The following is a 12,269-nucleotide window of genomic DNA, read 5'->3' as shown; positions in this document are numbered from 1 at the left end:
CCAACGAGGTATGTCATAGGTATTATCTATTTTATATCTGGTTATTACAATCTTGGTTATCCATCCAAGTTATGTATATATTTTTTGGGCATTGTGACCCGTCCAGTGGTAAACCACTAGGACATTTTCAAGTTTTTATATGCAGGAACAAAAGCCATAATGGACTATGCATATCATAACCCCCAAAGGCATGGCAAGTTTTAAGTAACAAGCAAAAGAAACATGCTCGATGGCATGGCAGATAAAGGTGTTCACGCTATCCTATTACAAGGCGCTTTAAATAACCCAAATTGAATAATTTTTTTCAAGAGTGGAAGACTGCAACTAGTAAACCGGCCACCGGTTTAGGATTCCTCATCTGGACGGCTTGACGATTGAGGGTCATCTTGAGTGGGCGTATTCTCTTCATCCCTCCCCAGTCGCTGGAAATCAGTCGTTGACCAGTCGATTCCAGTTAAGGCTTGAAAAACGGCTTCTTCATGAATAAGGTTGGAAGTGTCAATATCAGGAGTGTAAGTATGATTACGGATTGGTGGAACAAGCTCTTCTACATTATAAATCAGTGAGGGCTGTCTTTTCCCTTCAGCATCGTAAACCGGTTGAAAATGTGACAGATCTGTGTCCTCCGCCAATTTGCTTGCTATAGGTCGCATCTCCTTTGTCAGCCTTCGGAGATCGTCATTATTGAAGTCTGAACCGTCTTCTTTCACACCAGGATAGCCTTTGATGATATCTGCCGGTTCAAGATCCGGAATCCATGCCTTGGCCCCGATTAGCGCGGTCAGTGCACCTGACCTCGTGGCTGATCTCTTCAGTTCGTCGATCTGGGCAGGCAGCATGGCCAGCTTTTCGATAGTTTCTTTTATCAGTGATGGCAGGGGCTTGTTATAAGCTGCAGTGCAAATGGCTCGTTGGGATCCAGAAAACAGTTGTTCTATCAAAGTGTAGGCCGCTTTAAGCTTCATCCGCATGTTGGAGCCCAGATGAGTATTGCGGGTCCCTGTCATGGTTAAACATCAGTAAACAAGTCATTCATAAGATATTACGAATTACAAAAACTTCATGAGAAAGTACTTACCAAACACAGCAGAAGTCATGGCATTAATATGCCGCTTTAAGCCGGTCAGCTCTTCAACCACCGGCTTCAGGGCTGCCTGTGCGTCCTCGGCCTTCTTTGTTAAACCGGCCTTTTCTATTTCCCAGTCTGCACGCTCTTTGTTAAAGGTCTCTTTCAGCCTTTCCATGGCTGCTAAGGCATTTGTCAACTCTTCCTTGGCCTTGGAAGCTTCTGCTTGCTGAGATTTGACGTTCTCCTGAAGGTCAGCGGTTTGAGCATCCCTTTTACTCAGCTCGGCCTGCAAAGGCAAGATATATCAGCAATGAGATATGTCTATTTTGAAGTACCAAGCATATAACAAGTTATGCACTTTGTACTTGGGGGCTAATGCCTATTTGTTCTATCATCAAAATTTTATTTGCAAGTCTCAAGTACAATGCAAGCATTATCCTTGACACTTGGGGGCTAATGTACATCTGTTCAAATGGATGCATGGATTAAAGACCCGGTTCACCTTGGAAAGATAAACCGGCCCTTGGGGACTAGACAGGCGAAAACTACAGGAATACAATAATCACGTCTGGTTTACTTCAAAAGATCAGTTGGTATATGAAGGATAGGTTTGCAAGAGTTGAAGGTATTATAAAGTCCCAGTTTATGATTGCCATCATAAACCGGCCCTTGGGGCTACTTGGGTTGATACTCGTACTTTGGATTTAAGAAAGGAAAAGTGATGAAAATACCTCATAGCGTTCCTTCATCAAGTTCACCAAACCGGCTTCATAATTATGGTCTGAGTGCAGACGGTTTAGAAAACCAGAGTGAAGTTCTTGAGCGCTGAGATGGGCGTAGCTTGACAAGTCGGTGCTCCATTTGCCTTTTTCCATGGCAACACGCTCTTCCTTGGCACTATGTTTGGCCAAGATTACAGGATGGCTAGGAGAGGTGTGACCAATACCAGTAATGATAACCTCACCTTCTTTGTCTCCAGTAGCCTTTTCTGGGGTTGATGGAGTGTCAGTAGCTCTCACCGGACTAGAAGATCTGTCACCAGTCCGGATTGGATCTGATGATTCATCATCAGGCACAACAGTATCAACTTCTACTTGTTCATTAGTATTGTGATCTTAAGGGGGTGGTTCATCAAAGGTAGCTTCAGGAGTTGGACCCTCCGGTTCAGCAGTCTGCTCCGGTTCAGTAACCACCTGGTCTTCGGGCGGATTATTCACTCGAGCCTTTTTACTGGGTCTAGCTTTGGCTCTAAACAAAACAAGATGCAAAGGTTATCACAGCATATAAAGTATGAAACATCAAAAGAAAGGGGTGAAGTACTTACCCAGCTACGGTTTTGAGAGGAGGGAGTTGTGTTGCTGTTGACTCGCCAGAAGATGAAGGAGGTGTCACCTGATAATTCGAATCGAACGGATTAAGAGGTTGTCAGAAATAGCTTGCCTTGGGATAAGAAGTGTCAGAAGTGGGTGAGACCTCAGATCGGCGCTTTCGAACCGGGGTGTCTGGTAAACCGGTCGAAGTGACCTTTTGGCCGCTATGCCGAGTTGTGCGGCAAGCCTCGTGCTGCTGCTTCTTCAAAATAAATGTTGGATCCAAGTGAGCAAGAGGATGAGAAAAGCTTACTTTCTGGACCGCTTGACATATTTTTTGTGTTAGCAGGGAGTCTGAACCGGAGGAAAGGATAATTACCTCTGCATCGTAGGCTTGGCTGCCTTCAATGTCCTCCTGATAAGTATCATTGTCAATGAGATGCATGAAAAGTGAACCAAGTGAATCAAGTTCTACCTCAACTTCCGGTTCGTCTGGGTCGTCATCCAGTTCCAACTGATGTATTCAGATGCCTTCCGCTTTGTGGTTTTCTTGACGGCTTTGGGTTTAGGGCGGGAAGGTTTTGCCGCTTTCTCTTGAGGTTTCTTCTTCCAGAACGGATCATCACCCTGTTTAAAAATAAGCATAAGAGTATCCAAAGATTGGACAGTCCAAAGATATCAGGTGTAAAGCGGAAGAACAATCCTTACAGCAGGTGGTTTGTTTTGCGTGTAAAAAGGTTCTAACCGGTTTGGCGACAGACAGCTTCTGATTCGTTCAATATCTTCTTGACAGCCTCAGTGACTTCTTCATCTGTTAGTTGAATATTGATATGACGTTGGGAGTCTTCTGCTTCCCTAGTGTACTCGCACATTAAGCGGGAGCGGCGACCTAGCGGCAAGATACTCCAGGATATCCACCAACGGACAAAGTCTACACCTGTTAAACCGTTGGCCAAGAAGGCTCTCGGCTTGGTGAGTTGAGGTGCATATGGGGCCCGTTCCTGGGCACTTAGATGTTGTGGAAGTGGATGAGTATTGGCAAGCCGGTGGGCACGGTAACCCGACAGAGGATTCTCATCTTCAGGGGAGGTGTCTTTACAGTAGAACCAAGTTTGATTCCACTCTTTGGGGTGACTGTGCAGCTTGGCGTGAGGAAATTCAACCTCTTTTCTTTTCTGAATGGAGATGCCACCAATTTCAGTATTGGGTCCATCTACAAATTCAGTGTGCCGGTTCAGATGAAAGAAGTCCCGAAACAGCTCAACAGTTGGCTCTTCTTGTAGGTACACTTCACAGAAAACTTGAAAGTTGCATATATTGGATACCGAGTTGGGTCCAATATCTTGAGGGTGGAGTTGAAAGCTGGCAAGTACATCCCGGAAAAACTTTGATCCAGGCGGTTTGAAACCATGACCTATGTGATCAACAAACACCACTACCTCACCCTGCTTAGGGGTGGGAGGATTTTCCGGTCCAGGAACTCGCCACCGGATCTCATTCTTTTTTAGTAAGGTTCCGATCTTGACCATTCCATTCAGTTGCTCCTCGGTAACCCAGGAGGGAGCCCAGTTGCAGGAATAAAACTGCTTGGCCATTGCAAGTGAAAAGCTGGAAGGAAATGACGGTTTACAATTCATTTATAGTGATGCATAAGGTACAACAGGATAAAGGAATCCAAGTATGTGAAATTGGTAAAACCGGAGGCTGATACAATTATGAATGACAAAGCGATAAGCAGAAACAGAGGTATACACATACTATTAAACCGGAGTATGACAACGGAGATAAAGGGATTGCCGATTTACAAGGGGACTAATGGTATATAATAGATTACTCTATACAAGGGTAAACCGTCTATGTGATATAGAAGGTACAGATCTAAAAATGGCTAAGTGAGGAAAAACAGATTTCGCAAAGATCACATTAGCATTTTGGATCTACCACAGGTCAGCAAAGCAAAAAGATTTAGACCTAAAAAGGTTGGTCCTGAAGTGATTCACAAAAAGGTCCAGATCAGTTTTTATGCGCATTAGGGTTTGTTTTGATAGCAAAGACAAGGAATGCTATAGCTACCACACAAAATACATCAAGCTTAAGATCTTTCATCTATGGACTGAAGAGGAACATGGAAGAACAGTGTCGGAGCTTCGATGAACTTTGATGAACACTGAAACCCTAGATAGATCTACAGAGGAGGAAAGGGGAAGACTTACAGCGGCTGTTGAAGCAGCAGAGATATGCCGTGACTTTCTGGTGCGATCAGGTCGATGCAGCGGCCGAAGGAGATGCAGAGGCGGAGCTCGGTGATGGCGGCGGCGCTTGGGTGCAGGGGCGTCGCGAGGAGGAAGAAGAAGCGAAGAGATGGAGGGGAAAAAGGAAATGACCCTTGGCCCTATTTATAAGGTAAAGGGGGAGCTGACAGGCGCGAGAATCAAGGAGCCAGAATATTGGATACCTAACAGGAGCGGTCCCCTCGATCATTGGAGGCTCATTAACTGAAGGTGAGATATATCATTTTTTAAGTAACAGAGTGACGTCATGGCGGTTTACTAAGATTCTGGAGTATGACGTCACGGCGGTTTACAAGATCAAGGTGAAGATGCAAAGGAGGAATTTTTCTAAGTGTTGAAGATTGACATGAACAAGTTCAAACAAATCGGGGGCCTAATGTTGGGTGAGGGAGTCCTGGATTAGGGGGTCTCCGAACAGCCGGACTATATCCTTTGGTCGGACTGTTGGACTATGAAGATACAAGATTGAAGACTTCGTCCCGTGTCCGGACGGGACTCTACTTGGCGTGGAAGGCAAGCTAGGCAATACGGATATGTATATCTCCTCCTTTGTAACCGACCTTGTGTAACCCTAGCCCCCTCCGGTGTCTATATAAACCAGAGGGTTTTAGTCCGTAGGACAACATACAATCATACCATAGGCTAGCTTCTAGGGTTTAGCCTCTCTGATCTCGTGGTAGATCAACTCTTGTATTACTCATATTATCAAGAATAATCAAGCAGGACGTAGGGTTTTACCTCCATCAAGAGGGCCCGAACCTAGGTAAAACATCGTGTCCCCTGCCTCCTGTTACCATCCGCCTTAGACGCACAGTTCGGGACCCCCTACCCGAGATCCGCCGGTTTTGACACTGACATTGGTGCTTTCATTGAGAGTTCCTCTGTGTCGTCACCGTTAGCTTGATGGCTCCTTCGATCATCGATAGCAATGCAGTCCAAGGTGAGACTTTTCTCCCTGAACAAATCTTTGTATTCGGCGGCTTCGCACTGCGGGCCAACTCGCTTGGCCATCTGGAGCAGATCGAGAGTTACGCCCGTGGCCATCAGGTCAGGTTTGGAAGCTTAAACTACACGGTCGATATCCGCGGAGACTTGATCTTCGACGGATTCGAGCCCCTGCCTAGTGCGCCACATGACCACAATGAACATGATCTAACTCTGCCATCGGACAGTGTCCAGGAGATCGCGCCGGCAACCGCTCCGACCCTCAATTCGGAGCTAGCTGCGCCTTCCATGGGCGGGTGGATAGACCCCGCCACGGAGGCCGCACTCTCATCGGCGATCGAGCCGAGTATCGACCTTACCCTTCATGAGAGTCGTGGCGCCGAACTACCGGATTCCTCCCCGGCCACGGACTCCCAACCGCCTGCGCCCGTGCCTATCGAATCCGATTGGGCGCCGATCATGGAGTTTACCTCCGCGGATATCTTTCAGCACTCGCCCTTCGGTGACATACTGAACTCATTAAGGTCTCTCTCCTTGTCAGGAGAGTCCTGGCTGAACTATGTTCGGCAGGATTGGGATGCGGATGACGAAGAAATTCGCCGCCCACCCACCACCCACTTAGTAGCCATTGTCGACGACTTAATCGACATGCTCGACTTCGACTCCGAAGACATCGATAGCATAGACGACGATGCGGCTGCCCACCGGGCACTGGACAACCACCTCATCATATGATATATACATGGTGGACACACCCAAAGAAGGCAATGGCGATGAGACAGCGGAGGATGACCCCTCCAAAAAGCAACCCAAGCGCCAGCGTCAGCGGTGCCGCTCTAAGTCTCGCCAAAGCAAAAGCGGTGACCCCTGCACAGGAGATAATAGCACTCCGGACAGTGCCGAAGACGACAACAATCCCCTCCAGCAAGATTTAGGGCAGGAGGATGGAGAAGCCAGCCCTCCAGAGAGAGTGGTTGATGGAGAGGCGGAGGATGATAATTACATGCCTCCCTCCGAAGACGAGGCAAGCCTCGACGATGACGAATTCGTCGTGCCTGAGGATCCCGTCGAACAAGAGCGCTTCAAGCGCCGGCTTATAGCCACAGCAAATAGCCTTAAGAAAAAGCAATAACAGCTTCAAGCTGATCAAGATTTGCTAGCCGACAGATGGACTGAAGTCCTTGTGGCCGAGGAATATGAACTCGAACGCCCCTCCAAGAGTTACCCAAAGCGCAGGTTGCTACCCCGACTGGAGGAGGAAGCATTAAAACCTACATCTCCAGCATATGATGCGGCTGAGTGGCCACCTCGTGGCCGCGACAGAGAGGCATTTCAGCCAAAAACCTAGCCCCCACCCTGACGCCATTCAAATAAAAACGACAAGACACGGGGAAACATGCTAGATATGCGAGACATATTGGAGGACAAAGCAAAACATGCAAGATCGATCTACGGATCACGAGGGCGCGCCACTGTGTGAAACGATAATTGTCATGCTGGATACAGTAAAAGTAAATCCGGCCGGGCCGAACACAGCGGGCAAGACTCATTTGTGCTGCGTCGCGGTATAGCCCAGTACAGAGGCGCCGCACACCCCCTATGCTTCACAGACGAAGTAATGGATCACCAAATCCCAGAGGGTTTCAAACCCGTAAATATCAAATCATATGACGGCACAACAGATCCTGCGGTATGGATCGAGGATTTCCTCCTGCACATCCACATGGCCCGCGGTGATGATCTACACGCCATCAAATACCTCCCACTCAAGCTCAAAGGGCCAGCTCGGCATTGGCTCAATAGTTTGCCGGCAGAGTCCATTGGTTGTTGGGAAGATCTGGAAGCCGCATTCCTCGACAACTTCCAGGGCACTTATGTGCGACCGCCGGATGCCGACGACTTGAGCCACATAATTTAGCAGCCAGAGGAGTCAGCCTGGCAATTCTAGACACGGTTCCTAACAAAGAAGAATCAAATCGTCGACTGTCCGGATGCAGAAGCCCTAGCAGCTTTTAAGCATAACATCCGCGACGAGTGGCTCGCCCGGCACCTTGGCCAGGAAAAGCCGAAATCTATGGCAGCCCTCACGACACTCATGACCCGCTTTTGTGCGGGAGAAGACAGCTGGCTGGCTCGCAGCAATAACATATCAAAGAACCATGGTACTTCGGATACCAAGGATGGCAATGGCAGGTCACGTCGCAACAAACATAAGCACCACATTAATAGCGACAATACCGAGGATACGGCAGTCAATGCCGGATTCAAAGGCTCTAAACTTGGTCAGCGGAAAAAGCCATTCAAAAGAAGCACTCCGGGCCCGTCCAGTTTGGACCGTATACTCGACCGCTCGTGTCAAATACATGGCACCCCCGACAAGCCAGCCAACCACACCAACAGGGATTGTTGGGTGTTCAAGCAGGCCGGCAAGTTAAATGCCGAAAACAAAGATAAGGGGTCACATAGCAATGACGAGGAGGAGCCCCGGCAGCCGAACATCGGAGGACGGAAGAGGTTCCCCCCACAAGTGCGGACGGTGAACATGATATACGCAACCCACATCCCCAAGAGGGAGCGGAAGCGTGCGCTAAGGGATGTATATGCGTTGGAGCCGGTCGCCCCAAAGTTCAACCCATGGTCCTCTTGTCCGATCACCTTCGATCGCAGGGACCACCCCACTAGTATCTGTCATGGCGGATTCGCCGCACTGGTCCTAGACCCAATCATTGACGGATTTCACCTCACTCGAGTCCTTATGGATGGCGGCAGCAGCCTGAACCTGCTTTACTAGGACACAGTGCGCAAAATGGGTATAGACCCCTCAAGGATCAAACCCACAAAAACGACCTTCAAAGGCGTCATACCAGGTGTAGAGGCCCATTGCACAGGCTCAGTCACGCTGGAAGTGGTCTTCGGATCCCCGGATAACTTCTGAAGCGAAGAGTTAATCTTCGATATAGTCCCGTTCCGCAGTGGCTATCATGCACTGCTCGGGCGAACCGCATTTGCGAGATTCAATGCGGTACCGTATTATGCATACCTCAAGCTCAAGATGCCAGGACCTCGGGGGGTCATCACAGTTAATGGAAACACAGAGCGCTCCCTCCGCACGGAGGAGCACACTACGGCCCTCGCAGCAGAAGCGCAAAGCAGCCTCTTAAGGCAATCCACTAGTTCGGCGATTAAGGACCCGGCCACCTTCAAGCACGCCCGGAGTAATCGGCAACAAGACCGCCTGGCACATTAGATACGTCCATTTTGAATCATGCTTTTATATTGATATTTATCGCATTATGGATTGTCATTTCACTTTATGTCAAACAATACTTATGGATATTCTCTCTTATTTTACAAGGTTTACATAAAGAGGGAGAATGCCGGCAACTAGAATTCTGGTCTGGAAAAGGAGAAAATATTAGAGACCTATTCTGCACAACTCCAAAAGTCCTGAAACTCCACGGAACGTCTTAAAAGAAATAAAGAAAAATCCACGCCAAAGATGAAGGCCAAGGGGCTCACACCCTTCTCACGAAGGTGGGGGCACCCCCCGCCCCCAAGGCGCGCCCCCTACCTCATGGGCCCCCTGGTGGCTCTCCGATGCCCATCTTCTCCTATATGAGGTCTTTCAATGAGAAAAAAATAGAGAGGAACTTTTCAGGACGAGACTCCGCCGCCACGAGGCGGAACCTTGGCGGATCCAATCTAGAGCTCCGACAGAGCTGTTCTCCCGGGGAAACTTCCCTCCCAGAGGGGGAAATCATCACCATCGTCATCACCAACGCTCCTCTCATCGGGAGAGGGCAATCTCCATCAACATCTTCACCAACACCATCTCATCTCCAAACCCTAGTTCATCTCTTGTATCCAATTCTTGTCTCAAAGTCCGGGATTGGTGCTAGTAGGTTGCTAGTAGTGTTGATTACTCCTTGTAGTTGATGCTAGTTGGTTTATTTGGTGGAAGATCATATGTTCAGATCCTATATGCATATTATTACCCCTCTGATTATGAACATGAATATGCTTTGTGACTAATTACGTTCGTTCCCAAGGGAGAAGTCTTGCTATGAGTAGTCATGTGAATTTGGTATTCGTTTGATATTTTGATAAGATGTATGTTGTCTAGCCTCTAGTGGTGTTATGTGAACGTTGACTACATAACACTTCACCATTATTTGGGCCTAGAGGAAGGCATTGGGAAATAATAAGTAGATGATGGGTTGCTAGAGTGACAGAAGCTTAAACCCTAGTTTATGCGTTGCTTCGTAAGGGGCTGATTTGGATCCATATGTTTCATGCTATGGTTAGGTTTACCTTAATACTTCTGTTGTAGTTGCGGATGCTTGCAATAGAGGTTAATCATAAGTGGGATGCTTGTCCAAGTAAGAACAACACCCAAGCACCGGTCCACCCACATATCAAATTATCAAAGTATCGAACGCGAATCATATGAACGCGATGAAAACTGGCTTGACGATATTCCCATGTGTCCTCGGGAGCGCTTTTCCTATTATAAGAGTTTTTTCCGGCTTGTCCTTTGCTACAAAAGGATTGGTCCATCTTGCTGCATTTTATTTACTTTTGTTACTTGTTGCTCGTTACAACCTATCTTATCACAAAACTATCTGTTACCACTTATTTCAGTACTTGCAGAGAATACCTTGCTGAAAACCGCTTATCATTTCCTTCTGCTCCTCGTTGGGTTCGACACTCTTACTTATCGAAAGGACTACGATAGATCCCCTATACTTGTGGGTCATCAAGACTCTTTTCTGGCGCCGTTGCCGGGGAGTGTAGCGCCTTTGGTAGGTGGAATTTGGTAAGGAAAAATTTATATAGTGTGCTGAAATTTACTGTCACTTGTTACTATGGAAAGTAATTCTCTGAGGAGCTTGTTCGGGGTATCTTCACCCCGTCCAGTAGAGCAAAGAGTTGCTCCTCAACCTACTGAACCTATTGAAAATGAAACTCCTTTTAAATTTCCTTCGAGTATGATGGAAAAACTGCTAGCTAACCCTTTTACAAGAGATGGAACAAAGCATCCTGATGAGCACTTAATATATGTTGATGAAGTTTGTGGATTATTTAAGCTTGCAGGTATACCCAATGATGTTGCTAAGAAGAAGTTCTTACCTTTATCTTTGAAGGGAGACGCATTGATATGGTATAGGATATGTGATGATATGAGATCGTGGGACTATAAAAGATTGAAGATGGAATTTCATCAAAAGTATTACCCTATGCATATTGTTCATCGTGATCGCAATTATATATATAATTTCTGGCCTTGCGAAGGAGAAAGCATCGCTCAAGCTTGGGGGAGGCTTAAATCAATGTTATATTCATGCCCCAATCATGAGCTCTCGAGAGAAATAATTATGCAAAGTTTTTATGCTCGGCTTTCTGAAAACAATCACACCATGCACGATACTTCTTGTGCTGACTCTTTTATGATGAAGACTATTGAATTCAGATGGAATTTATTGGATAGAATTAAACGCAACTCTGAAGATTGGGACCTCGACGAAGGTAAGGAGTCAGGTATGACACCTAAGTTTGATTGTGTTAAATCTTTTATGGATACCGATATTTTCCGTAAGTTTAGCACTAAATATGGACTTGACTCTGAGATAGTAGCCTCTTTCTGTGAATCTTTTGCTACTTATGTTGATCTCCCTAAGGAGAAGTGGTTTAAATATCATCCTCCCATAGAAGTAAAAGTAGTTGCACCTATTAAAGTTGAAGAAAAGACTGTCACTTATAATGATCCTATTGTTCCTACTTCTTATATTGAGAAACCACCTTTCCCTGTTAGAATAAAGGATCATGCTAAAGCTTCAACTGTTGTCCGGAAAAAAAGCAATATTAGAACTTATACACCCCCTGAGCAAGTTAAAGTAGAACCTAATATTGCTATTGTTAAAGATCTCTTGTCTGATAATATTGATGGGCATGTTATTCAGTTCGAAGGTGAAACTGCTAGAATTGCTAAACCTTGTGCTAAAGATAAACATAGACCTGTGGTAGGCGTGCCTGTTATTTCTGTTAAAATAGGAGATCATTGTTATCATGGCTTATGTGATATGGGTGCTAGTGCTAGTGTTATACCTCATGACTTATACAAAGAAATTAAGAATGAAATTGCACCTGTTGAGTTAGAAGATATTGATGTTACTATTAAACTTGCTAATAGAGATACTATTGCACCAATTGGAATTGTTAGAGATGTTGAAGTCTTGTGTGGGAAAACTAAATATCCTGCTGATTTTCTTGTTCTTACTTCTCCGCAAGATAGCTTTTGTCCAATTTTATTTGGTAGGCCCTTCTTAAATAGTGTCAATGCTACCATAGACTGCACTAAGAATATTGTTTACTGTTGGTTTGGATGATATGGTTCATGAGTTTAATTTCTCTAAATTTAGTAAACAACATCGTGAGGAAGAATTACCTAGTAAGGATGAAATTATTGGTCTTGCTTCTATTGTCGTACCTCCTAGTGATCCTTTAGAACATTATTTGCTAGACCATGAAAATGATATGTTCATGAATGAAAGAAGGGAAATAGATGAAGTATTCTTTAAACAGGAACCTATTCTGCATCACAACTTGCCTGTTGAAATTTTAGGGGATCCTCCTCCACCCAAGGGTGATCCCATG

Source organism: Triticum aestivum, chromosome 4A (genome assembly GCF_018294505.1).
Source record: "Triticum aestivum cultivar Chinese Spring chromosome 4A, IWGSC CS RefSeq v2.1, whole genome shotgun sequence".
Classification (NCBI taxonomy): domain Eukaryota; kingdom Viridiplantae; phylum Streptophyta; class Magnoliopsida; order Poales; family Poaceae; genus Triticum; species Triticum aestivum.
The sequence above is the reverse complement of the archived record's forward strand: the minus strand, read 5'-3'. Positions refer to the sequence as shown.